The following is a 25,974-nucleotide window of genomic DNA, read 5'->3' on the forward strand; positions in this document are numbered from 1 at the left end:
GAATTTATATCTTTATATCTCAAGGATGGAACATATGGGCAGAGTGGAATGTCATGCAGCGGAGTATTAGGAACAGACAGCACAGCATAAAGCAAGGAACCTTCATGAAACTAATTTACTATGTGTTAAACTGGATCAAATTCCTATAAATGTGATGTTAAACACTTACGTATGGCCGTATAGTTTTATGGAACAGGATTAAGAAATGATGTAAATTTCCAAGCATAAAATTTTGGCTAATCAAAATCTGTTGGCAAGTTAACCATTTTCAATTTGAATGAACAGTCCACATTACCACTTTGTATCCAGAAAAGACTGTGTCTTCATATAGACCCCCTGAAAACTGAATGAGTAATTTCTTTTCCTGACCTAAGAATTTCCCTGCACCACAACCATACCATTTATTTCTATATATTTTATTACATAAAAATATTTTTTTAGTAGGAACAGACCTTACATATGAAATACAAACACATAATCAATTTTCCTTAACTTCTGACTTATTAGCTGAAAAAATCTGTCAGAAAGATCCTACACTAGAGGAACATTTATATTTAAAAGGGAACACCAGACCTAACAAGATGCGCAGATTCTGGAGGAGAACATTTTAGAGCAGCATATAGCAGGTTATAGAAGCTTCTGAACTTATACATGGAGTCTGCAGCACCACCTAAGCCTTCAATAATGCCTTTCAAATGGAGAAAAACACACGGTGCGTCACACCTGCTGTGTCCTCCCATCTTCACATGACTCGACCCTCTGCTGTAAGACTGTGACTGAAGCTATTTATTGGAATTTTAGGATTTTGTCTATTCCAGCCAAAAAACTGGAGATGAACTGAGATATCAGCAGGCTAATTCTCTCTATGTGCAATCATATTCAAGATTTTTCTTGCAGGTAGGAAGTTTTGAACCACTCTAATCACAGATCTCAGCACCTTTCAGCCTGCCTTTGGACTGCATGCCTTCAGATCCAAGTTCTCTAAGTCAGGAGCGATACCTCCAGTCAAACGGAGCCCCATAATCCATTATTCAGGAGATCTTCCTCCACCTAGTAAGAGGGCTTATCTCCTGTTTGCCCAACTATCCTCTTTTCTTTTAGATTTATGCTTACAGCCCAAATTACAGGTTTTCTTTCTGGTCCAGTTTTCTATCTGAACAGGAATGGATGCCCCTAGAGGAAAACTGAACCTCAACAATTTATTTTTAAGCAGACCGGGTTGAGAGAAACCATTAACTGGGGACCCAACTCTGAACCTGCCCACCTGTGGCAGCTAAAAGACCTTATTTCTGTGCCAGAATTTTTAGGGGTATTTTTGCCTTAAGAAAAACAAATCATGGCAACACATTTTGTAGCTAGCAGAAAAATCTTTAGCAACAACCAAACAAGGGACAGCAAGGCAGGGAAAGTGACCCACAATTGGCACGATCCTTCCTGAGTCAAGACACTGATTAAACCACTGTTTCTGGGAGTGCTGGCCTGTCATTGCACTGCTGGCAGCACTGAGTGCAGGAAAAAGGGCAAATGCCACTCTGCACTGGAATGTTATTGCTTGAAAGGACTCAGCTGATAGTTCAGTTTTGGCATCTGAAATATGGGAGCAGAGACACAGTATCCTGTCATCCTCCTTGGAAGTGCTGCTTTCTGGAAACAACTTCGTGAGCAAAATGAGGAATGTTTTTTTGTTATGGAGGAGGGATGATAAGAAGAAGGTGGCTCTAAGGAGAAGCATATGAGCAGGAAGGAAGAAATTGTTCAGTTTTCTTTACAACCTAATTAAGAAAGCACGTTAACAGAAAACAGTCCATGAAAAGGGTCGTATTTCCGGCCAATTTTGACTTGCGGGATGCTCTTGAGCATGAAGATATACTATGGCAAAAGACTCGGTGTCATAAAGCTCCACCCATCCTTGTTTGCTGACCTACATCCAGTTTGGTGGCATTCCCCTAGTTCTCCAGTCATGAAGGGCATGTACCTACAAGGTGGCTGCACTGACAGCTCATTCATTTAAGCCTGGCAACTGGGAAAATGGAGTCAGCTGCATGTGCAAGGAAAAGTGGTGTTGTGCAGCAGATGTTTTCAGCCTAAGCACTTGGAGGCTTCTTTCAGTTTGCAGTCAGAAAAGTCAAGTTCAGGGGACGCAGGGTGGTTCAGGAGTTCATGGCCCCGTTGATTAACTTTCTACTGGGGTAATGCCAGGGCATTTGCTTGCACTATGGGATGTCTTAATTCCCTCCATCCCTGTAAATGTTTTTACTGTTGGCAGTTAATTAATTCACCTCAGCCTGGCAACCTATCTGCTAATGCAGTGGGAGCAGTGAATAGTTGACATTTACCAGGCTGGAGTTAAAAATAATCCATGTGTTACATTTTATTGTCGAATCTGAGAAAGCCAGTCAACACAAGAGTGTAATCCGTAAGTAGGGACAGATGTAAAATTAATGATACATTCTTTTCTGTTTCTTTCCCTGCAACTTTTCTGTTTTTTTCTGCTAAAATTCTACTCTTCTCATCTTTTCCCTTCTGCACAGAACGGCACCTGCATGCCAAACTCATGGGCAAAACAGCCTTCCACAGTCTTTATACTGATAAACACAGCAAAATGCTCATCCATACTTGCAGACTCGCAGGTAGCTGTAATGACAATGTTATGTGCATCCAAAGAAGTACCAGAATGTGCAAGCTGTGGCCTGAAGGGAACAGGGTGTCCCTAAGCAGATGATGGACAGCAGGCTGGGAGCACGTACAGGACAAATATTGCCATATGCCTTGTGGTGGATTTGCTTTTCTTGCTATGGGAAGACTTTTGTTCGGCCTACCATGGCAGTTCTTGCATCTTGTCTGATGTTTCTTTATGTATTCTTAACTGTCTAGTCATACAGCAATACTAACTGTGGTTTAATCAGTGTCTTGACTCTGGTAGGAGAGACTGAGAGACTCAGTCATATGCTGTGGCTGCTGCACAAGCAGCTCCAAGCAGCAAGGTGGGAAGCAAGGAAGAACAGGATCTGCTACCAAGAGGCCTCACTCTCAGAAGATATCATACTGCACTCTAATTCCTGCTAATTATCTGTATCAGAGAGATTATACTGTACAACTGAGACCCTGGCAGCTGTTACTGGCATTCCTATGTCCACTGCTTTCCTTGCTCTGTTGTCTCCATCAGAAAATGTTCAAAAAACCTGAGGGATGGGTTATGAAGAAAGTTTATTCTTTTTCCTCTAGGAATGTCCTAAAGGCAAGCGAGAGACATGCACTGTCATGAGCTGATAGTGCTTTACACCTGATCCTAACAAGATCCTGGGAGCTGACCTGGTATTTTGACAACACAAGACTAGGTTACACAGTGGAAAGGCATGAATCAGCATTAGTTACCTTGGAGACTGTAAATGGACTGTAAAATACTTGATAGCCAAGCACATCACAGCAAGAGCAACAAGCCACCAACCATGCAGCATGGATAACTGGCAATTGAACATACTAGTGGCCAGGGAGGCAGAAAACTTTATAGTCCAGCTTTAATTTGGATATCAAGAGTTGAGCTAGTGCCTGGGGCAGTAGACAGCAATAGCAGTGATAAATCCCCTCTTCACAGCACCTATGCGAAGTTATGGACCACCTACCCCTGCATAGGTTCCAAGCATGAAATTGCCCAGAGAAATCAGGGACTCCTTCAGTGACTTTCTCCAGTTATACTCCTTGTCTCACCCAGCTGTGTCACACCACCACCTCCTATGGGAGGCACAGACAAGTTCCCTTCACAGAGGTGGGAAGAAGTGCCTTAGCTCAGAGCTGGCACTGAACAGTGAGGCAAAAAAGGAAAACACTCTTTCAGGCCAGCTTTTCCCACTGTTTTTTGTGAACAAACATCAAGAGAAACACCTGGTGTATCTCTAAAATGCCATAGAGAGGATGTGTCCTGGAAAACCCCAGAGCACACGCTCTATGCTCACAGCAGAGTTATGGCTGCTGCTGATCTCCTCGTGAAACAACCCCTTCCCTTCTCTCCTCCAGCTCCTGAGAGTCACTGAATATTTACAGCATACTTATTGGTTTGTGGCTCAGTTCCGGCTCTCACAGAACAAGTTTTTATTAAATATCCAGCAACATCAAAATCATCCCTTGCTTTCAGGAAGAATACAACACTTATCTTACTGGGAACATCAATTGGTGTTAACCCACCTTCTTAGCTTAAAATAACAAAACCACAGAGGGTAGCTACAAAGGGTCATTAGGGCTCTTGCAGTATTTTCTGGGGACATCAATGAGCACCAGCACACATTTGGGAAGATGGTGGAGCTGTCAACAACAGAGCAACCTTGCTCCCAAGTATGACTGAAAAGTTGTGTCTGTCACAGCAAGGCTGTCAGCTTGCCCCACGAGGAAGACTGGTCTTCTACTCCCTGTACAGTCACTGCACCCACACTGGCCTTCAGGCCCTGAGGACTGATTAACGTGGTGTTTGGCTGGAGCCTCCAAGGACTATCCTCCACTCTTGAGCCTTGTACTCAACTTATTTCTCTTCTGTCCTGTCCTGCAATCTGGGCAGCTGGGAGAGGTACTTATAAGTATCTCCAATAGCTGGCTTATAAAGGGCAGCTGCTGTCTGTTAGGAAATGTTAGAGGTAGCTCCATAACGTCCAAGCTGAATTTCAGTGAGTGCTTAAAGGCATGTTTCCTCTCATTTTCTAGGACATCTATCTGAAAAACACTCACTAGGTAATAAAAATAATAAGCATTTGTTAGGTAATAAATGCCATACTATGTTTTCTTGATAAACTAGACAATTCTATGAGAACACCTCAGTAACTGATGGAAGAGGTCAGTGCTGAAGGGATTTCCAGTTGTGGGTTCAGATTCTTCTGTAGTGTTGTCACTTGTTTTGAACTTTGTTTTCTGTTACCTGTTTTTGCCTGGACTCTGTGAACATGAAGAAAACCTCCTAATTGCCTTTGGTATAATCCTGAGGGAGAAACTCAAGTAACTGGTAAAGTAATAAATCCTCACTACAGGTCATCACTCTTATTTCTTATGAATATCTCTAAGACTTTTATCACCTGGTTGGAGGGGAGAAAGCAAAAGTTAGTGCGATTTCTCTCCTGTGTTACCATAACAGACTGCAAAAAAATATATCCCTTCCCCTATCCAGATATTGCACTAAGCCAGGTCTATGTGGTGGGACTATGAGTCATGTCACCAACAGCTCTGCAAGTGCAGAGCTATTTCTACATCCTCACAAAAGCAATTTTGTAGCTCACGATGGCAAATTCATGAAACATCTGTGAGAGGTCATGAAACAACATGCCACTTTGGGGAAAAACAGACTTTCTTCTGACATCCCACTTTTTGGTGAAAATCTCTGCTTCTCAGCACATGCTGCCAAATGTTATATTAAAAATATGATATCATAAAAAGAAAAAAAATGAATATAGCATAGTATTGCTTTTATTTAGTTTTCTAGCAACCGCAGAAAGGCAGTTGTAATATATTAAGAAAACAGCAAACAAGCAGCCAGGTGTCAGTATTCTTCACACTACACAGATGCTTCCTTTCATCCAAGCCAGATCTGTTTTTCACCCTTCTTTTACTCCTTTTCCTCTTTGTATAACCTGTGCTAGGAAGGGGGAGAAGCCCCAGGGGCTTGAGGCTGCATAGTTTCCATCTCTCTCCTTTTTCCATTCAGGATACTGTTCCCAACAAACCAAGATAGCTAGAAGGGTACTTCCAAAGAAAACAGGATAACTGGGAGGACTGAAGAAATGGATTAGAAGGAACCTTAGAGCAGGGCCTGAGACAATTTAGCTCATGTATCTGTGCACCCACTTGAAAGGGAAAAACTTCTCCCTTTGGAAAGGGAAAAAGAGATTGTGCCTCTGAAATGAGTCACTCTGGGAGAAGTCTGCAGATCCCTACATAGCTGTTTCCAAGCAGAAATCCCCTTCTCCTGAGTGTTTTAACATGGGAGGGGACAATCTGGCCAGGGTTTGAAACAATTATTTTAAATCCCCTGGAATGCAGTTTTCCTTTCTGTTTTGTCACTTAGAATTATAATTATAGCTGTTGCTACTGCTCCATCCGTTGTTACAGCAGACTAATACTTTCGATCATACCTGCTGTTTCCAGTTGCCTGTAACTCTCTCAGACCTTGAACGTTAAAGGGCTGAAATCTGCCATGAACTTTCCCTGCCCGAGTTTGGTTAAGAAATATCCCCAATAGACCAGATGCTTCTCAGAACAAAAGTTAATGACAGAAGCAGCCTTCCTCACCCACTTGTGAAGACCACCACGAAGGTTTAGGGCAGGAAGTTGGGATTTGGTAGAAAATCAAGTGACATTAGAAAGGTGTGTCGCATGGTGTGATTGCTGGTTCGTTTTGACTTGGCCCGGTGAATTTGCTAAGCAAGGTATCAACACCTGCTCCTCCTGCCTGCACAGCTGAGTTTGATCAGTTATCAGCTACTCAGCAGCTGAGGTAACAAGCAGCTGGTTGAAGCACAAGCTCCTGCCACACGTATCCCAGGCATGGTGCTCTTCAGAACAGACTGTACGAGTCCTCTGCATAGCCTTCTGGGGCTGTCTCTCATCCCACTTTCTGTGGGATGCCACTGTGCCACTGACAGGGCATAAAGTTTTGCTGGAAAGCCAAGCGACAGCAGATATTCCTAGGCAGGGTTTCCATGCTCTCATTTCCTAAATGAACCACTTAGTGACTAGTAGATGATCTGTCAAGGAACGTAGCATCCATGTTTTCCAAACCAAATTTCTACTACAAGCTGATGAAGAGACATGCCCTTCATCCTATTCAATGGAAGTAAATGGAAACTGTAAGCAGATTATAGTTTGGTTGAGAAAAGGAACAGAAAGCACCAGGCAGCTCTCTTCCAAGGGCTTTGAAACAAGCTGGTGGCTTGGTGGCTGGGCCAACACAGCAGAAACAGTGAAATAAACTCTGGCTTAAAGTGCCTCTGAAATATTTCCTGAATCCTTTTGACCTGACAAAGGACATACACCAAAGGTGTCCCTGTCATGCAGCTGCAGCATTTTCATCAGGCTTCAGGAAACCCACAGCTCCCAGCATCTCATCTGCCTCCAGCCTAAGAGGTGGGTGGAGGAGATGAAGCTCCCTGCTCTGCCAAGTTCAGGTTGTCTTATGCATCTGATAGATGTGGAGGTATTGAGACAGAAAAAATCCTCAAGTAAAAAGTGTTCGTCAGGTTGCTTCTTCATGCACACTGTGATACATCACTCATTTTTAAATAGCATTTAAACAAGTTGAATAAATTCCCTCTGCAAATGGGAATGCTCCAAACATCTAGGGCTGTATGCTCCATTAACATTCAAGGAAATAAAAGCTCATGAGCACCAATGTTATTTTTGAAAATGAGATCTAAGTTGCTTAAATCTTAGAGAGTCCTATGCACAGCTTTTAATTACATACTTGAATTACTAAAGCATGTGCAAAAATAACATTATAAATATGTATAAACATATTTTTAATGCATACACATGTTCACATGTATTTAATTTAGTGGTCAGTATTTCACATCACCTGCTTCCTTTATTTGTGACCAGGAATGAACTAAGGTGCTGAATTAGTTTCCTTTTTTTTTCCCCACCATCTTGTAACTTTAAGGTAAGCTCTCCTCTTTGCTCATACCTCAAAATCACAACAGCACTCATCATAGACAGAAAAAAATACACACTTTCAGCTATCATCTAAGATTAGACAAGCATTTTTTAAAATAACACTATGAAAAATTTTCTTTCCACAACGTTCTCTTTCAAAACAAGGACAAGGAAGAGATCTCCTGGGAAAACTGTTTGAACACCCAAACACGTGGGTCTATATTCAGTAACTGCACTGATTTTTAACAACACAGACCGGACTGTTAGGCTTGTATACACACACACTGGGACATCCTCTTGTATACATTTTTCTTCCCTCTCAGCTTTCACTACAGATATAGCTTTGTTTTTGTTTTGTATTTGACTAACACTAACAACATCACAATTCAGGTCGAAGTCTAGGCCTTTAATTTGCAATCCTATTAAAATAAGATACAGGACAGAGCAAGACACTTGAAAGTTGAGAGGCAAGTAATGTAAGACTGAAGAAAGATGTGATTTTCCCTAAGGGAGTCAATTCTTTATCCATTTTGTAACCTTTTATATCTAATAGGTTACATCATTGACATACACTCCAAGTATTACACCTGCTTGTATATTAGACAATTATCATGCCAAGAGAATGTTTTGCTTTTGTTTTTACTCCCGGCTCTGCACTTGTTTCTGCAGATTGCACAGATTCAAAAGTCAGTGACCTTGGCTAATTTGTGAAGGACAATTAACACTCAAGCAAGTGTTCTAAAATCCCTCTCCTGCTAACTTGCCAGAAGAAAGACCAAAGTCACAACATGCACATTAACATCAGGAAAAAAAAAAAAAAGAGAGTGGTGATTTAAATATCTCTCAATCTTGAGAAAGGAAAGAAGACCAAGAGAAACAGAAATAAAATACATCTAAGTAGTGGCTATTTATTTATTTCTTTATTTAGATCTGTTAACAAACTTATGTGGGAATCCAGGAACCAAAGAACACAGGTGAAAAATAAAAGCTCCCTATCTGCTGTTGCTTGAAGAATAAAAAAGGTTAGGTATGCAATAGAAGAGTTATGAGTATGAAAAACAGATGATATTCAGCAATATGATTAATGTCTTCAAAGTATCAGGGGCATAAGTATTTTCTCTCTGTTGAACCTGCATCATAAATGTATCTTCAGAGAGAAAAAAAGAGGTTCCCAAATCCAACTCTATTTTTTCTAGGACTTCAGGGAGAGAAAGAATTAGTCAGCAGAGCCACAGCTTGGCCTCACTTTCCCATCACTAAATGGTTTTGGATGTCTGATCTTTAAGCTCATTATCTCCACCATTGCTAAATTCATTCTACGTCCTGATTCTGCCGTAGCGACTCTACTGGAAGCTGCTAGTTAAATTGAGCTACCGCACAAAGTACTTAACAACACGCTTACATATTTATTACTTGACAGGGTCTTAGATGTGGACCTTGCTGCTCAAGAGGTCAAACCCTAAAGTTTCAGAGGGAGGTAAGAAGGAAGAACAACATCCTTTGTAGGAGAAAGACCACAATTTGAATCACAACAGTTTCTCTGGATGACAGATCTTTCCCACAAATATACTATAATCCATCAAAAGCACAACTATTTGTAAGTACATAAATACTCTGAGATGGGCCATAGCTACCTATATATTAGGAGCATATATTTCAGTTGTTTAGAAATAAACAAAAATTTCAAATTACACAGGTTTTTATAGGTAGTTATAGCGAGCTGGAGGTAAAACCTGAAGAGCAGATACTTGAATGGCTGCTGTAAAGTATAACCTACCTTTACCTTCCTTTCCTCTATATATTTTTCTCTTAAAAAGTAATATTCTTAAAATCATCACGTTAAAAAATGCGAAGTAGAAATCAGTGCATCTCATACAGAAACTGATGCCTGTATTTCAGTGTAGTCCCCAGAGGAGAGTGAAGCCCAGCTTCTCACTTTGTAGGCAACAAATCGGCAGCACGTGGAGGGAAATAACCATCCCCAAAACACACAGCTGTTTGATGACATAGATGGAAGCAGAATCCACATCCTTCTACCATACATCAATGCCTTCATCCTTATCCAAACAAGTGAGCAAACTGAAGTGTAACAGAGGAGCTTGCAGTGGCCACTATCTTTCATTGAGTTGAACCCTTATGATTGCCCACTGAATTCGTTATCTGCTGCAGCAAATGGGAAAAGTAAGAAATCGACTGCAGCTTAAGGACTCAATGTTGACAGAATGAAAGTAGCAAAGATGTGGTGATTTATCTTTAAGGCTTCCTAAACTGAGTTGCAATATAGCTGGGACTCCCATGATTCATCATACACTATTACTTTATAACCTCAAAGAGAAAAGCTAACAAAAATCTTTCTCACAAATCTGAAAACCAGCATCTGATCATGGCTTTCATAAGCCATTGTGATCATTTCATTGTGGTCCTTTTCAACCCAGGCCATTCTATGATGATCCTATGATGAAGCCTGCTGAGAACTAAACTTAAGCTGCAACAGTGTTCGTGTGATTCAGGTCAGAAACAGTGAATGAAAGTATAACAGAATGAAATATTTTCTAGAAAAAAGAAATGAGGAAGTATGAGCAATCTTACCTGTTTTGTTCATACAGCATACGTCTCCTCTTTTCTCTCTTTGGCAGGGCACTTTAAAAGCTTTGCATTGTTCTTCAAGACCAGTGGAACTGCTGCTTTTCTTCACACCAGTCCAAGGAATACCTGGATTTTGCAAGAGAAAAACCAACAAATCAAGTTTCTCCATGTAATCTCAGCATGGAAAACCTATGGCAAGGTTAAAAAATATACATATAGATTTTATTTTATTTTTAATTTAGCACTAGGACAAAGCACTTTGCAATTTATGATTCAGTCTTATGGCAACAATTTCAAGAATAGTAACTGAAATTGTCCTATACAACAACAAACGCAGGCCTAAACTTATTTTTTAAGCTCTAAGCTTTACCCTTGTTTTTCTTTGGAAAGCTTCCCCTTTTAAGTTTCTAGCTTTCGTGCTCCAAAGGGGTGAACAAGTTTATCAGCAGTTTGTTCAAGCTAATAAACCAGTTGGTTGGCACAATTTAAGAAGTCTTGAAATCTCATGCAGCATCTTTAAAACTGTAACTCACTTGCAAGGACAAGAGCAGTCACGAAGCAGTAACTTAGCTCAAAATAGCTATGCAAATATTGGCTCTACTGGATAGCCAAGCCACCTGCTAGAGAGTTATTTACATCTACTTAAGCAGAACAGAGTTTACTGGAATACAGCCTGCTTTTTTAAATGCCTGTTAGTATCTAGGCAGGACAATCTCATTTCTTATTGAAAAAGGTCACATTTTATTTTGCAGTCCTCTCCACAATGCACTAACAAGAAGAGCGATAGCATTAAAAATGACTGTGCTCACATAATCAAACAAGTCTCCAAAGTAAATATCAGAAGAGTTATCTAATGTGCTTGTATGTGAGAAAGCAGCTCTCCTTGCACTAACAAATTTAATAGTGGGGCATGAAGCAGCCACTCCAGGTGCACAAACTTGCTGCAGAATTTGAATTAGAACACTTTATCAAAGTGAAGGTAGTTCCTCCTCCCACAAAGGCAGTGGTCAAGATGCTGGAGTGCCGAGCGTGGCAGTTTCCATGAATACATTTGCCTGCATGTGGTCACCTCTTCAAGACCTGAGGCCCATGCACTATCAACAAACAGCTGTGCCATAGAAAGTGTTTGATTGAACCAAAGTGTCTTCATTACACTCTGAATCTTCTCCAGCACAATTCAGGCCACCATCACAGAAAGTCCATTTAAAACTGTAGAGTGCCAGCAGCAAAAAATCACAGTCTCTCAAACAGAGGTCACTTTGTCTATTACTACTGAGACCAGCAGAAATCCTACTGTTGGTAGTAGAAAAACCAATGCCTTTACTGGTTAAATCTTCAATCAGGTGATAGAAGTTACAGGCATGACTAGACAGGTAGAGCAGACACAGATGGGGCATCAACAGCTTTGAAGCAAGTATCCCCTTATACAAACATTGTCAATAAAACTATCTTTCCTAATCTTTCATTATAGGTCTCCCTGATTTGCCAATCTGCATGTCTCTTTAGGAACTGATTCTGGGATGCTGGTGTCTGATGAGGTGGAGGGGAACTGTGAGAGAACCTAGATACAGTCAATACAATCTGAGGCTTTGCACTCCACTTTTGACTGGAAATTAATGATTAATTAATGAAAATATCATTACAGATTTAACATTAATATAACAAAAGTATCAGGACAACCAGAGCGTCCAGGAGAAAGTGAAGGTTAGCATGCATCAGTCTTAAATGAAACTGTTTAAAATACTACTTATTTCTCTAGACATACTCATTAGCCAATGTAAGCACCTACATAGACTATTTGTATATCGTTATTGTGTTCATTTGCTATCAGTACATTTCCATAGCATAGATGTATCTATAAGAAACCTGCTCAGCCCATGAAAACTAAAGGTGGAACACATGTGTCTGATAAACAGCCTGTGACAAGCTTCTTTTGTTTCAGGATTGTTCCATTCCAGTTTACAATTTGTTTTACGTTCTTTTGAAACCGTTTCAGTAAAACTGGGATTAATTTAATACATATTTTAATAAAATTGTTTACTGTAAGGTATGACAAAATTATGAAGTACAGCTGACACTGAAGTGCTGAGCTGCCTGTACTGCTTACGCAGACAAAAATAAAGCATGTTTAGCTACGAATTCCACAAATTTCCTAATTTCCTGGCCCTAGCCACTCTGTCTCAGATTCATGTTAGAGTGAAAGGTTTTTTATGCAGTTCAGTTTCTTTAGAATATATGATAAGTATATCATTAAATTATTTCCATGCCGCCACTGTGTTCAAACAATAAAATGTTCAGTCCAACTCATTTTGTAAACATGCCATAGCTGTTCAAAGGCTCTCCGAGCTCATGTGGTTGGATTGATGGCCCTCAATGGTCAAAAGAAGGGAAAATTATCCTTTGGGATTTTCCCATCTGGTTTACATTGCAGTTCAACCTCTATGGATCAAAGAAAAAGTCTATTCTGTTTCACTGGGTTATCTAACACGAGCCAAAGTACTTTTGGGTCTGTTCATTGGAAAAGCAAGAGAGCACCACTTCATGGAAACTACTCCTATTTTTATCAGTTTTGAGTCACTTTTTAAAGCTATAATGTGTAGCAATAGACACGGGCACCAGGAGTTAGAGCACAGGTAAAGGGAGCTGAATACTGAAGTCACTGCTCAGAATTCATTTGGTTCTTATGAAAAGCTGGGCCATTCATTCCTAGAGAGCAAATCCAATACCTGCAGGTTTAGAGGCAAATGCAAGCAAATTTTGGCTTTTCATATTCACAAATCAGTATGAAAAGAATCAAGTAAATTCTCCAACTTGCAAGGCTTTCCAGCCTCTGGGGCTTAAGCTAAAGTGCAGCAGTCTAGAAGAACCACTTTAGTCAGTCTTGCAGAGCTTTGAATTGGAGCTTTTGAAGGCAGAAATGCACATTCCTCTTTCTTTCCCTTTTAAGTACTTTCTTCTCATGTTTCTAAGTTATGCTAACAGCCCATCTTAGTCATAAGATCTGGCACTCACTTCTTACCAGCTAGCACCTCACCATGCTGCCTAGTTAAGAGAGTTGGGATAAAAATAGAAAAAAAAAATCATTTTATAAGAGAAACAAACGAAAAAAGTCAACGTACAGCCTAAACTCTCCCTAAATGCAACAAATAATTCAAGAAGTTTTGAATACGTGCATTAGGATTAAATGAACAGCACAAAGCTGCACCGGGGGACTTTCAGATTGGACAGAGGGAACCATGTATTTACCTTGAGAGCGGTCAAACACTGCAACAGGTCTCTTAAATAGGTGGCTGATGCCACAGGCCTGTCAGCGTTCAAGATCTGGATAATACCTTCAATAGCATGCTTTAACTTTCACTTGCCTCTGAAGAGATCAGGTATTGAACTGAGTGGTCTTTAAAGATCCCTTCCTACTGAATACTGAACTGCTTTGTTCTCTTCCTCACAGGATACAGACATACATGTATATGTGCATATTAGAAATATAGTTATGACTTTTCTGTTTGTTAGATGTAAAAGATATTTCCAAGATATAACTTTACAAGTAACCTATATCAAGTGATGCTACCAAGGACACCAGCTGTGAAGTCAAATTGCCAGCAAGTTAAGAAATATCATAGACACATTTGTCTTCTTAATATTAGAAAATATATTCAAAGAAAAATTATTAAATTTACAGGAGGGAAAAGAGAATGAAAGCAGTCTGAAATTGCAGACAAATGCATGCAAGCAAATGTTAAATCTCCATGGTAGAAGTTTGGCCTGGGAGTACCTGTTGATACTGACTCCAGGTAACAGTTCTTCGTTACTCATCACTCTCCACATGTCCTTACAGCATACAATATATGATCTCATGTATAATGTCTGTATTTCATCCCCATGGCAAGCTAGTTGAGTGCAATGACAGAAGCTGGATTACAATTTATGTTTTACAACAGCTGTGATTTGAATGACATCATTTCATAATCAGGGAATTTCAACTAATTTGTCTTGGGGAAAACTGCATCAATATTGCTAAAGGGACAGATTTTAAAAATCTGATAGGCTTGTGTATGTAGGGAGAACTAACTTTGCAGAGCAACACCACCTGGACTACCACTTGTTAAAATCTTTAGAAATAAGCCACTAGTGCTAAAATAAGGGTATCGTAAACCCTTGCAAATGCAATGAGAAGGTGAGACAAAGGAAAGCACTGCAGGCACAGGTCTGTGCACATACATAGTACCAAAAATACAGTCCCAGAGGCATCTGTCTCTAATGAAGCTTCTTACGTGAGTTAGTTGTTATAGTCCTGAATACAATACAAACCAGAGCTCTGTATTTTAACTCCTGCCTGGCACTAGGTTTTAGCTTCCATAAGGCGCTGTGGGAATTGAACCAGCTTTTCAGAGCAAACTAAACAAGGATGTGAACCAGAGAGATGCTGCAGAAAGAAAACACGCTTAAACAGAACAGATTAAGGGGTAAGTCTGAGTGGTATTGAAGGCTTCAATGAGCAACATACAGCCTGCATTTGGACACGGACCATAGGCTCCATAAACTCCAACTGAGAGGCAGGATGAGCCAAAGGAAGAAGAAAATGTGTCTGGGAATGGCAGTGAATGAAGGTAAAGCAATCCTAAGTCTAGCACGTGTCTTTTTTCCCCCATAAGACACAATCACCTTGGTGTGTAAGGTTCAGGTCTAGAGAGAACAGAGTATGGTAAGAACTGAAAATGGAGTTCTTCATAGACTGCAGGATTAGAAGATTTAGAATAATTCATAAAGCCTTTAACATAACCTCTTCTACTGCTAATGGAACAGCTAGAAATAGATTAAAGTTTAATGTATTCATTTGTCAGGCATGCAATTAAAACAACAATCTTTTCACTGATTGTGAATTGTTTACAGTGACTAATAATTACCTGATATATCAGTTTGAGACATGCCAGCAGCTCTACAGTCTGTCTCTTGGCTAGATGTGTAAGCATATTTTATAGTTGGAAAGGATGGCTTAGGGAGCTTGATTCTCCCAGAGAAAGTTGGCAATGTATGGAAAGGCAAAAGATTTGAAAGGTTTAGGCATCTTAGGCATGTAAACTTTTCTTGTGAGGGCAGTTTACATTGTCTGATGTGTCTTTCTCTAAAATATTAGCTCCGTTGTGTAGAAGCCCAACTCCCTGGTCACATTCACAGATAAGATTCATTAAACAGCTCTAAAGCAAGCGCAGGATCAGATTTTGCTGAGGTCTTTGCCTTCGGTGATACAAACAAGATTCAAAATATCCTGTTCTAGAAAATACCATCGTCAGCTGATCGCAAATGCTTGTGGACAACATCCTCAGCAGATGTACAACTGCGGTGTTATGAGCTTCAGTAACATGAAGCTAAATCACTCTGGGCAAAGCCTTGAGACAATTGACAGCAGTTTTTACTCCTGCAGAGAGAGGTTTTCTTTTTTTTTTTGTGGATAACACTCAGATTGTTGACTCATTTTCCATAAAGCAAAAAATGGGATTATGCAAAGTCATTTTTAAAATAGAATGAATGTTTGCCCTCCAGCTATGTAGGCCTCCTATAGAATACAAGCTTGCATCTTGTTTCTACTAATAGGAACACCTGGATACTCCAGAACTTCAGCCACTCACTGCTGACATGCTGCATGAGACGGACAAAGTACGAGGGCTGCTCTGAAACTAATGCTGCCTATTTTAAGTTGGTCAGTGAAGTCAGAGGCAAATGTTGGTGGTGTGACAGTAGAGGCTGAACAGTCCCAATAATATTTTGTTGCTGTGCAACAGATGGCAGCAGAGGGGCAGTCCGACAGAATGGCATCTGGCATGGAAGTGAGTGTGAAGCAAAGGTAAGGAATGGAATTCATCCAGGCAGAAAAAACTACACCTACTCACATTCATTGATGCTTGCTGAACACTGATGGAGAATAAACAGTGGATTCCAGCACAGTGAAGCAATGGATGGTGCACTTCCCCAACAATGCCACGGCATGCAGGCTCTTATTCATTGCCGATGAAAATACAGAGCTAGTGGTGGTAACTGTTGAAAAATACTCTTTGATAGCTGAGAGCTCTATCAAAGAGCATTACTGTACTGTCTGTATCTGTAGTAGTTTCTGGGTAAAAAACAGCAGGAAGCATTACTTCCAGAGCAACCTATATACATATTCCTACATATCCAAATATATAGGTGGCCTACTGCAATGACTGTTTCCTGCTTCTGAAGAATTAAATTTAACATGTTAAGGGGGCAGAGCAGATGTTCTCCTTCACTCCAGGACTATCTCCTCTGTTTCTTCTATCAACTGTACAGGAAGCCTGGGAACAAAGTTTTTTCCCTTAGCAAACTGGTGGCTGCAAGAACATCTCCTTTAGTCTTGTACATGTCTCTGGATTATCTATCCTACGCATGTACAGCTTGAGCAAGGGTTGTTTCACAGCTTCAGAGAGGAAGGGGTTACCATGAGCTCAACGTTTCCAGCCCAGAGAAAAACCTATAGAGTCCCTTCTTCTGGCAACCCTGGGGCCTGGCAGCATATAAGAGTAGAAGCAGTCCCAGCAGTGAAGCACTAATAACCACTCTGAGCAAGAGATCACGCCATTTTCGTAAATTGCTACAATCCTGGCGTACGCTGAAGTTTGTTTTTACCTATACTTGGCTATCCAGCACAGTGAGGCAATAAATCCCCTGTAGCAATGGAGCAAGCCCAGCATCTGCACATCCAGTGCATATCCGTGGTGGCCAGAGACTTGTGCTGTATGGCCAACAGTGATAAAGACACATGGCCCACTGACTGCAGGCAATAGCCCTTGAGATCTCGGCTTGGGTTTTTGCCTTCGGAAGACATTTAAGGAGCTTGTGGCAACTTTTTCCATGGCTCTCAAAGATTTTTCCCCAGAAGATCTGTTGTTCAAGCTGAAATACCTATTTTGGCCTTATCCTTAAGACAACTTTCACAATCTGTTGAGGCAAAAGGGATTTTCCTTTCAGAAAAATTCAGCAGTTAAGCTTAGTCATACATATCTACATTAGGAAAATATTTTTATAATGTTACTGAAACCTAGTAGATTAGAAAGCCTGCTACACAAATTACACTTTGCAGTTCTTTGCCTGAGGCTCTGGGGGAGACAAATTTTAAGTAATCAGCATCCAATCTTATCTTTACTGGCTATACTAATTTTAAGGAATAGATTCACCACAGAGCTCTATGTTTTAGTCTCTAATTCCCTGGAGTCCTTGCTTAAAAGAGCAACAACCACCCAATAGAATCATATGATGACATAATGCAGGAACACTTTCAAATCAATACTGATGTTAAAAAGCAAACAAAAATCTCAAATTCAACATGCTCAGAGTTGTTGCTTCGGAAAAACAAGGCAAGATGATCTCCTTCGGGTGACTCAGAACCCATGAGACTTTCTCCCACTATAAACTAACACCAGGCACGCTCCAGCACCTGTCTTTTACACTGTGGCTGTGGGCAAGACTGGCAGAGGGTTCAGGATCTCTCCATTAAAAACCACAGGGAGGAAAGCTCACAAACAACTGTGAGGACAATCAAATGCTTGGAGGCACCTCAGGACTCATTCCAATGCAGATGAAAACACCAGAAAAGCTCACAATGGGAGAAGAGGAGGAGAATTTGGAACCCCTCCTTATCTCAGGAGAGACTCTTAACTCACCCAGCAGGACATGTGGTTTGTCAGGATGCTTTGGCTCTACACTTTTCCACATGAACACCCTGTACGTACAATTTGTACTCCCCAAGCTGTACTTGTTACTAGGGCTGCAATCCACAGACAAAAAAAACAAAGTGAGCCCATATGTTAGCTAGCTCTTACTCACTTTTGCTTTTAACATGTCCTCGGAGAGCATTCTTAATTTTTTCTTTCCACATTATACATACTCATGCACACCTGTGGGGTTAGGTTATTGTCCCCCCCCAGTTCCCCTTACATTCACAAAATCTGCTTTGTTATTCTTGTTTTAAGGTCTACAAGAGAGAATTCAAGATGCTGTAAGTTTTCAAAGTTGTTCCCCAGCTCACAGAAATGAAAAGAAAAAAAAAAAAAGCAGCTGTACAATTTCTTTTGGCAGTATCTTCTGCCACAAGCAGCCATTTTCATGCCCTCCATAATGAGGAGGAGTTTTGGAAGGCTCTGAATTGTCCGGGAAACAAAAAAAATTCCATAACTGGGAGACTGAAGAAAGTCTGAAATGCAAACTGAAGGCATTTCAGACACAATACACTTGATGAGTGGTTGTACAGATTGAGAAAGCATTGTTTCATCATCAGTTTTCAACTCAAATCATTGCCATCATATGAAAAATACCTTCCTCTATATTTTTAACCCTTCTTTTATTAGTAGGAAAAAAATCTAACAGATGAGTCGAATTTTTTTTTAAATCAAACTGGTCTTTTCCTTACTTTGAGGCATTCATTCCCATTTTACTTCAGTATGTTCGTGTTGAATACGTCTACTTATATTGGTTTATACTTCCCAGAAAACAGTGGAGGTTTCTTCTGTGGTCAGACCAGTGCTATGACTCATGGAATTGTGATCATCAGTCTGCACAAGAAGCAGAGGTCAGTCGGACAGCAGTGCATATACAGAAGTGAAGCTGCACCTTCCAGCCTACCAAATCCGTGAGGTGCTGCAGCAGAGAGGGGACATAAGCTCATTCTGGGCTGAGCTAGAACAAAGTACTCCAGCTCTGCACAGCATGCTAGTCCAAGATTTCAACCGTCACCATAAACACATATCTGAATTAATGCTTTCCTTCACTTTCCATTCTGTGAAATAAAATCTAAGGCTTTTGGGCCTAATTGGACATTTTCAGGTTCAAAATAAACTGAGTTCTCCAACAGATAGAATCCACTTCTCCCTGAGCTGCACTAGGGGCAGCTCACCTCTTCCTGCTTGGGAGCAGGATGACAGACTCAATATGCAGTTGAGGCTGCTTTCCAGAGCAGCTGGACACATTGGCGTGCGTAATTCAGGCGAATAACGAGCCCTTCTTTGTATGGATCTTTCAGGAAAGCATGCCTCTAATCCCTACAGAGGCATCACACACAGAACTCTAGAAATATGGCCTTTAAAAGAAGGAATAGATCAAATTTTAAGCAATTATGAACAAAAGCACATCCAAGCGGTACAGAAAGCTGTAACTGTAAACCAGTTACATCAGCAAAGCAACATTCCCAATGCTGAGAGAAGGCAAGATTTCAACTAAGGCTAAAGCAAGTTACTTGAGGCAGCTGAAAAAAAGAAGGTTCTGCCAGGAGTCACAGTTCTTCCATTCTCAGCACTGATGATGAACCACTCAAGTAACTGGGTGGCATTGCTCCTGATTCCTCTGGAAAAAGGCTCTCTGGGAAAGGACGTACAATAACTGTGGAGGGGAAGCTGAACAAAGTACAGAACACTAATTAAGTTGACTTTCTGGTTAGTCATATCAAGATAAAATGGAATTTGTGTCTCAAGTTTCATATCAGTTGAATTTCAATGATCAGTAGGATTGGTCTTACGGGGATGTTCCTTTCCTTCATTAGCTCTGTTTCCAACATATAGTAAGCTTGGAAGATTCCTGCCTGGAACCACAATCAAAAGTTTATAATATTCAATGACCTGGCTAGGGAAATAATTTGATTACCCCAGCAATAAATAGGTGTGATACAGGATTTCCTTATCACCCTGACACGGGTGGATAAATCATACGTCCCAACTATTGCTGCCTACTGCTCGTCTTCGAGGTTATCTCTAGGTAACAGATGGCCAGTCAGCACATCTAAATTTCACTCCTGCTATAAATTATCTTTTCAGTAGAGAAAGCATTTCTGTCTCTCCCCATGAACTACATTAAAGAGTTTATTTCGTGACGTAGGAGCATCAAATTAGTGCCAGACGTTTAGTACTATTATTACTACCAAGTTTTCTTTTCTCTTTGTAGCATGAGAATTCTAGAGCAGACTGTTCTCTGACCTTTACAAACAGTTCCTGCCTGCATCCAAACAAAAGGAAGTATGGCATAGCTAGTTTGTGATGAGATATCAATACCTTAGCTCCAGATGCACACAGAGAACAGTTGGTTTAAAATGAAAGAGAAGCTAAATATCAGTATACATTATAGTCTTCTTCAGAGCAGCCTACTCACAGAAAACAGCTTCTAGGCAAGCACAATGAATCACATTGATACTGGAAATACATACATTCCCCAGAAAGCTTCTGCTAAAAGCTTATCACATCGCACCAGATGGTTGGCTAGCTGATAAGAGGGAGCTCATCTCAAAAAAAGAAAAAGGAACAATCTACCAAAACAAACAACCAAAAAAACCCCAACCTCTAACAACATACATCAAGGGAAATCAAGGATGTAATAGCCTCCAGTGAGCCAGTAGGCACATCTGATGCACTAGCCAAGCTTGTTCAATTACACAAGACCTTCTCATCTAAGAGAAACAGCACCTACCATACCAAGTGCTCCTGGGAACAGCCATGAGTCTAATGGCCATACATACAAGGTCTTACTGCGTGCACGAAGCTCCCCAGTGAACACATCCAGCTGAGAATAAACTGGGAATTCGGGTCAGGAGATTTTCTTGCCACCACACATGGTGGTGCTACCTGCCTCTCACTAGGCAGCTACACGTGCAGAGGAAGAAGTGTCTATAATTGCTAGGATAGTAGAAAAGTCAGGCAGTTGTTCTCAAGTCTAAAGCAAAAACAAAAGCCAAGTGGAAGCATGCTCCACAAAACTTTTCTCCGTGGATATCCCTTCCTCCTAAGCACAAGTCCTACCCTGAAAAATACCGTGAAAGAAAACTGCTGAAGTATTTCTACTGTTGAAGTTTCCTATGCTAGGAAAAACAGTTAATATTTTCTCCTAGTTCTAGCCTACCTAAGATGTTTAAACATAGAAGGGAAAAAGAAGGAAAGAGAGAAAAGAGTAAAAAGGGTCTTTAAACTCTAGGAATGTTTTTTCTGTAGTGAACTCGAAGTGACAGAGCTTCATAACAAAAGTTGAGTGTGTAATATTTTCCACTGCTTACGGTTCCCTTCTGAACTTCCATTTTGTGGGAATACACTTGGATCACTGCTGACCTGTTTCTGGAAAAGGCTCACTGTGTATTTTGGCTTGGCTTCCTTCCATTTCTACTCCTCTAAGTCTGTTCCCCATTTCAACATCTCTCATTGCCACATTCCCAAACATGTTACACAACCCCTAAGAAGCAATTTATAGGAACTTTAGTAATTCAGCTGTGACCAAACAAGCACTTCTCCCTTCTAACAGATCATTCTCTCTTGGGAATCATAGCTATGTGGCTGTTTGCTCACTTGTTTACAGCATTTCTCTGAATGCGATAGTCAGACAAGCAAACAACTCAAAGCAGAATAAATCCATGAAAGCCAATGTTTGCAGCAAATTTTAAAGCAAAACCTGGCTGGAAATATTCTGTGAAGGCCTTTCCAAAAGTGCCTAGAAGAGTTTTGTATGTGAATGTGCAACCTCCCTATAGCCAACCACATTGTGCCAAAGGCATGTACACAGATCCTGCTTTGATGTTTGTAGCCTGAGGCAGCACTGCCCCATATGAGAATCTGTAAGTGCCCTGAGGATGTAACCCATCACAGAGTAAAGGGTGTTTTCATAATAGCAATAGATACAAAGATATGAGACTGCATAGCTTATCCAAGACTGGAGTTACTTACATACAATGCATCACTCAAAGTCAGTGTCACTAAACGCAAGATTAACAACTGGTGTCTGACCTTGCAAACCCCTATTTCCTTGAACTCTGGCTCCCATGAAATATTCCTAGAAGCTACTAGTTTGACAGGTCAGAGGCCCTAGTTTTCCATATTTTGCCAGAAAATAACGTCAAGTTCAACATCGACTTGTTGAGGAAAAGAGGGCTCCTGTCTTGAGAGCTTAAAACCCAAGACAGAATCACATCTGTTTGCCTACAGAACAAAAGCTTCTAATTCATAGCATGGAGAAGATTGGGCTGACTTCCAATGTCCTTTTTCACCCTGTTTCAAACATTGTCATTTATGCAGATGAGCATGCTAAGTACAGTATCTACCTGCCACAGGTTATGGCCTGACACATTCACTTGAATGAAAATGACTGACTTCAAATTTATGCACTCATTACAAACTGTAGCTCATGGTCACATTTATTTCTGCTTGGCTGTACCTCCAGCAGTGATAAAGGTCTTTAGAAAAAAGGTTTGTGGTACAAACTAGTAGCAGTAACTGCCCAGGCCATCTCCATGAATTCTATTTTCAAGGCAACCCAAAGGCAGCCCTGCAGCCATACTCTGCTGTACCATGGCCACATCCATCCTCCTCTGCGCAGTTGGTATAAATTGACACAGGTTAACAAGTTAAGCATAATGTCACACAGTTAAGTGGAAAATTGTGAAAAACTCAGCCTCTTGCAGAAGAGGAAAAAAAAAAAAACATCTAGAGAGACCCCTGGATCTGGGCCAGGGAACACAAGCAAAGCAGAGAGCTGCTTATGCAGCTGTCATAGTGATGATGGCTTATGCAGCAGTCACAGCTGATGGCTGCCTAACACCCACCTGAAGGTAAATTAGGTTTCCCAAAAGCAACCCACACAACCTTGCCTGTGAGCATACAAGGAGATGGCCTCATAGACATGAAAAGGCAGTTCTGCATGTAAGGCTAGACAAGCAGTCCAATGCTCTCTACCCTTGCCTTGGTGATAAGCAGATTTTATGTTTATCTGCCCCAAATCCCTGCAATCATCCAAATAATCATGTTATGTCACCAGAGAGGTCTTCATCAGAGTTAGTCAGATGTAGGCAAAAATAAGTATCTCAGTCACTGGTGCTATCCAGTTCCCAATAATATCCTTAGCAAGTGAACACAGAGTAACACACATATCTGTTCCCACAGTGTCTTCCCATACTCACCATATGGCTCTCCCTTGTTACATCCTACAAATATAACTTCTGCCATGAGTTAGTGCCTACCAATACAACAACAAAGCCAACATCATTATGCAGACATCCAGCTGCTGGGGGATAGGTAAGCAGCACACTGTCCAACCAGCCATTTCAACCACCACCTTCTCATTTTGTAGTATGTTATCTCTGGTTACATGTAGTTGATGCATGCATCTTGGTGAAGGCTCAACAGGAATGTGTATGTATGGACACAGCTTGGCAAAAAAAGCCCTCAGTTGTTCATCCTGCTCAGTTCTGAGCAGATAAAGCTGTTTATCTCGTGTTGCACCACTGGGTCCACACACTTCAGCTTGTCTGGCCTGGCACTCTTTCCGTGTGGCACCTGAGCACAAATATAAACTCCTTACCATCCTTTCAGAATGGAAGCACGAAGGAAAAACGTTTATTTAAAACTGAAGAGCAATGACAAAGCACAGTGTGGAGACAGGAACAAGCAGAAGTGTCATAAGCTGCTGTCTCCAAAGCTGACAAGTCATGTAACACACCCTCAACTGCTGAATGTCAATGCTAATGAGCAGATTTTCTTCTTCCTCCGAGCCTTCCATTTCTTTTCAGGGCAGAACTAAAGGCTCTGTAGGCAATACCAAAAAAAAAAAAAAAAAAAAAAAAAAAAGAGTAGGCAAATCAAATGACAGATATTTATCAAAAAAGAGGGAAAAAAAGAGACAACTGTCCTACATACTCCACAAGGATTTTAGTAGCTATAGAATGACAAAAATAGAGTTGTGCTATAATGGCACTACAAACCAGTAACTTCTCCACTGTCCAAACTGGGAAAAGGTGAAAATGCAAATAGAACCAACATGGGGTAAAGGCAGTAGGAACCTTTGGGACGAAAGAAAAGTAAATTGAGCCTTCCTGCGCTAAGTTTCTGGGAAATAATAAAGTTAATGAAAAACTGCTATATCCAGACTCAGTATAGAGATTTACTGATGGCTTGTGCAGCACAGTGTGATCTATTAATTTTCTAGTTCCCAACAACAACAAATACTTGGGCTTCCTCTGTCAAAGACATTTTATCCATGTTCAGGCTGAAATACATTAAATCTCAGCATTCCAAGACCTTATTAGATGTGTCATGATGATACCAGAGATGAACTTGTGGACTTGCTGCTCAAGTTCACTCCCATGGGATTTTTAACTTGTCAATGCTAAAGCAAAACTCAGGCAAGATGCACTGCCTGACATTTCTAAAGCACACAGAAGAGAAATTAACTTGAAACCTGGCCTTAATAAGACCACCTGAACTGACATTTACCTGCCTGAGGTGAAGGCAAGGCATAGAAAAATACAGGTGGGCTTAGATGGATACTGGCAGTAACTTTTAATTAAACAGTACAGTAACTTTTAATTAAAAGAGGAAATGACATTGAAAATCAGGCAGAATTTTCATCTTCTCTGTTGTTTGGGGGTGATGGCAGAGCAAAGATGCTTACAGCATTTTGTTCTGCTTCAAATCACCTCCCACATTATTAGTCTCTTATCACAGCAAAACCATTCTATATATGCCTTCCCTAGCTAACAGTCCTGATACAACCACAGGAGTGAAAAATAGCAGTTTGATTGTCCATGCTCAAATTTTTCCATCCTGTCCTGGTTTGAGCTGGGACAGTTGTTATTCTTTAGTTTTTGAAAGTAAGCAAACAAACGAAAAATAACATTGATAACACACTGATGTTTTAGTTGTTGCTGAGCAGAGCTGTACAGAGCCAAGAATAGTTCAGTTTCTCAGTTTCTTGTACCATCTTGCCAGTGAGGGGGCCTGCAGCACGAGGAGCTGGGAAGGGACAGAACCATGAAGGCAGACCTCAACTGGCCAAAGGGAAATCGTGTATCACATGATAGTGTGTGAAGAAACTACTCAATATATTTAAGCACAAGCAAACTGTTGAAAGAAGTCAAACTTGTGAAGTTTCTCCTCCCTCATACTTTTAGGAATAGAAAAAAGGCAGAACCTTCTCCCAAATATGCACAGATAATACAAACATACTTTAACAAGCTTTCACCGTCAAACAGCCCTAGGGAGTAGATTTACTTTAATGTGGCTGTCAACTCAGAGAACTAAGGATCACTGAGCCCACTCTACCACATCAGTCTACCACATCACTGTCCAGGATCAAGAAAAATACTGTACAACAGTGAAAAAAAAAATTTAACTTGGTTTTGTACTGGTTTGTGGCCTCTGAGACACTGACTTTAATCTGGATTTTAACTTCCTCTCATAAGAAATATTAAATTCGAAGTTATCCACACACACCAAAAAATAAAAGTCAGGAGGGAAAAAGCAAAGTTGTTAATTTTGTCTGTGGAAACATGGCAGAGGTCAAGCCCTCTCTAAATATTTCTTTTTCATATCACCTGCTTATGGCAGAGAAAAGGAAGCCAACCATAACAGTGAGAATTTTGTAAATGATGTTCAAAGAGAACAGTCAGCTATTCCAAGCCATGCTGGCATGAAGAATCCATTTGTCTCTTGATAATTTCTTATCTACATCTTTGTAGTCACACCTTCCTTCAGCATTTAAACTCCACAATAGGTTTTCCCGCTTAGAAAATAGGAATTGAAGTCACGGTAAACCTACAAAAGCCAGAACCTCATTCTGATGTGGTTTAATAATTACCATTTTGCTTTACAGCAAGTTTGATAACATCTGAAGTTTGTAGCCAATAATCCCCATACAATTAACTGTACTATAAAGCTCACATTGGGAAAAAAGGAAATGAGACTCCGTCCACTTTTTTTTTTTTTTTTTTTTTAAGTATAGTAAGGGAGC

The 25,974-nt window shown here is 40.5% G+C and overlaps 1 long non-coding RNA gene across 1 annotated transcript in view; it reads right to left on the minus strand.

Moving 5' to 3' along the window:
• Nucleotides 1-20,860, minus strand: part of LOC128086734 (uncharacterized) — a 48,058-nt gene extending 27,198 nt beyond the window's left edge. Inside the window, exons 1-2 of the long non-coding RNA XR_008209507.1 lie at nucleotides 20,677-20,860; nucleotides 10,216-10,338 (exon numbers count right to left, since the gene is read on the minus strand). This is a non-coding gene — a long non-coding RNA (uncharacterized LOC128086734). The remainder of the gene's footprint in view (nucleotides 1-10,215; nucleotides 10,339-20,676) is intronic.
• Nucleotides 20,861-25,974: the final 5,114 nt, after the last annotated feature.

Source organism: Tympanuchus pallidicinctus, unplaced genomic scaffold (assembly GCF_026119805.1).
Source record: "Tympanuchus pallidicinctus isolate F22 unplaced genomic scaffold, pur_lepc_1.0 scaffold3, whole genome shotgun sequence".
Classification (NCBI taxonomy): domain Eukaryota; kingdom Metazoa; phylum Chordata; class Aves; order Galliformes; family Phasianidae; genus Tympanuchus; species Tympanuchus pallidicinctus.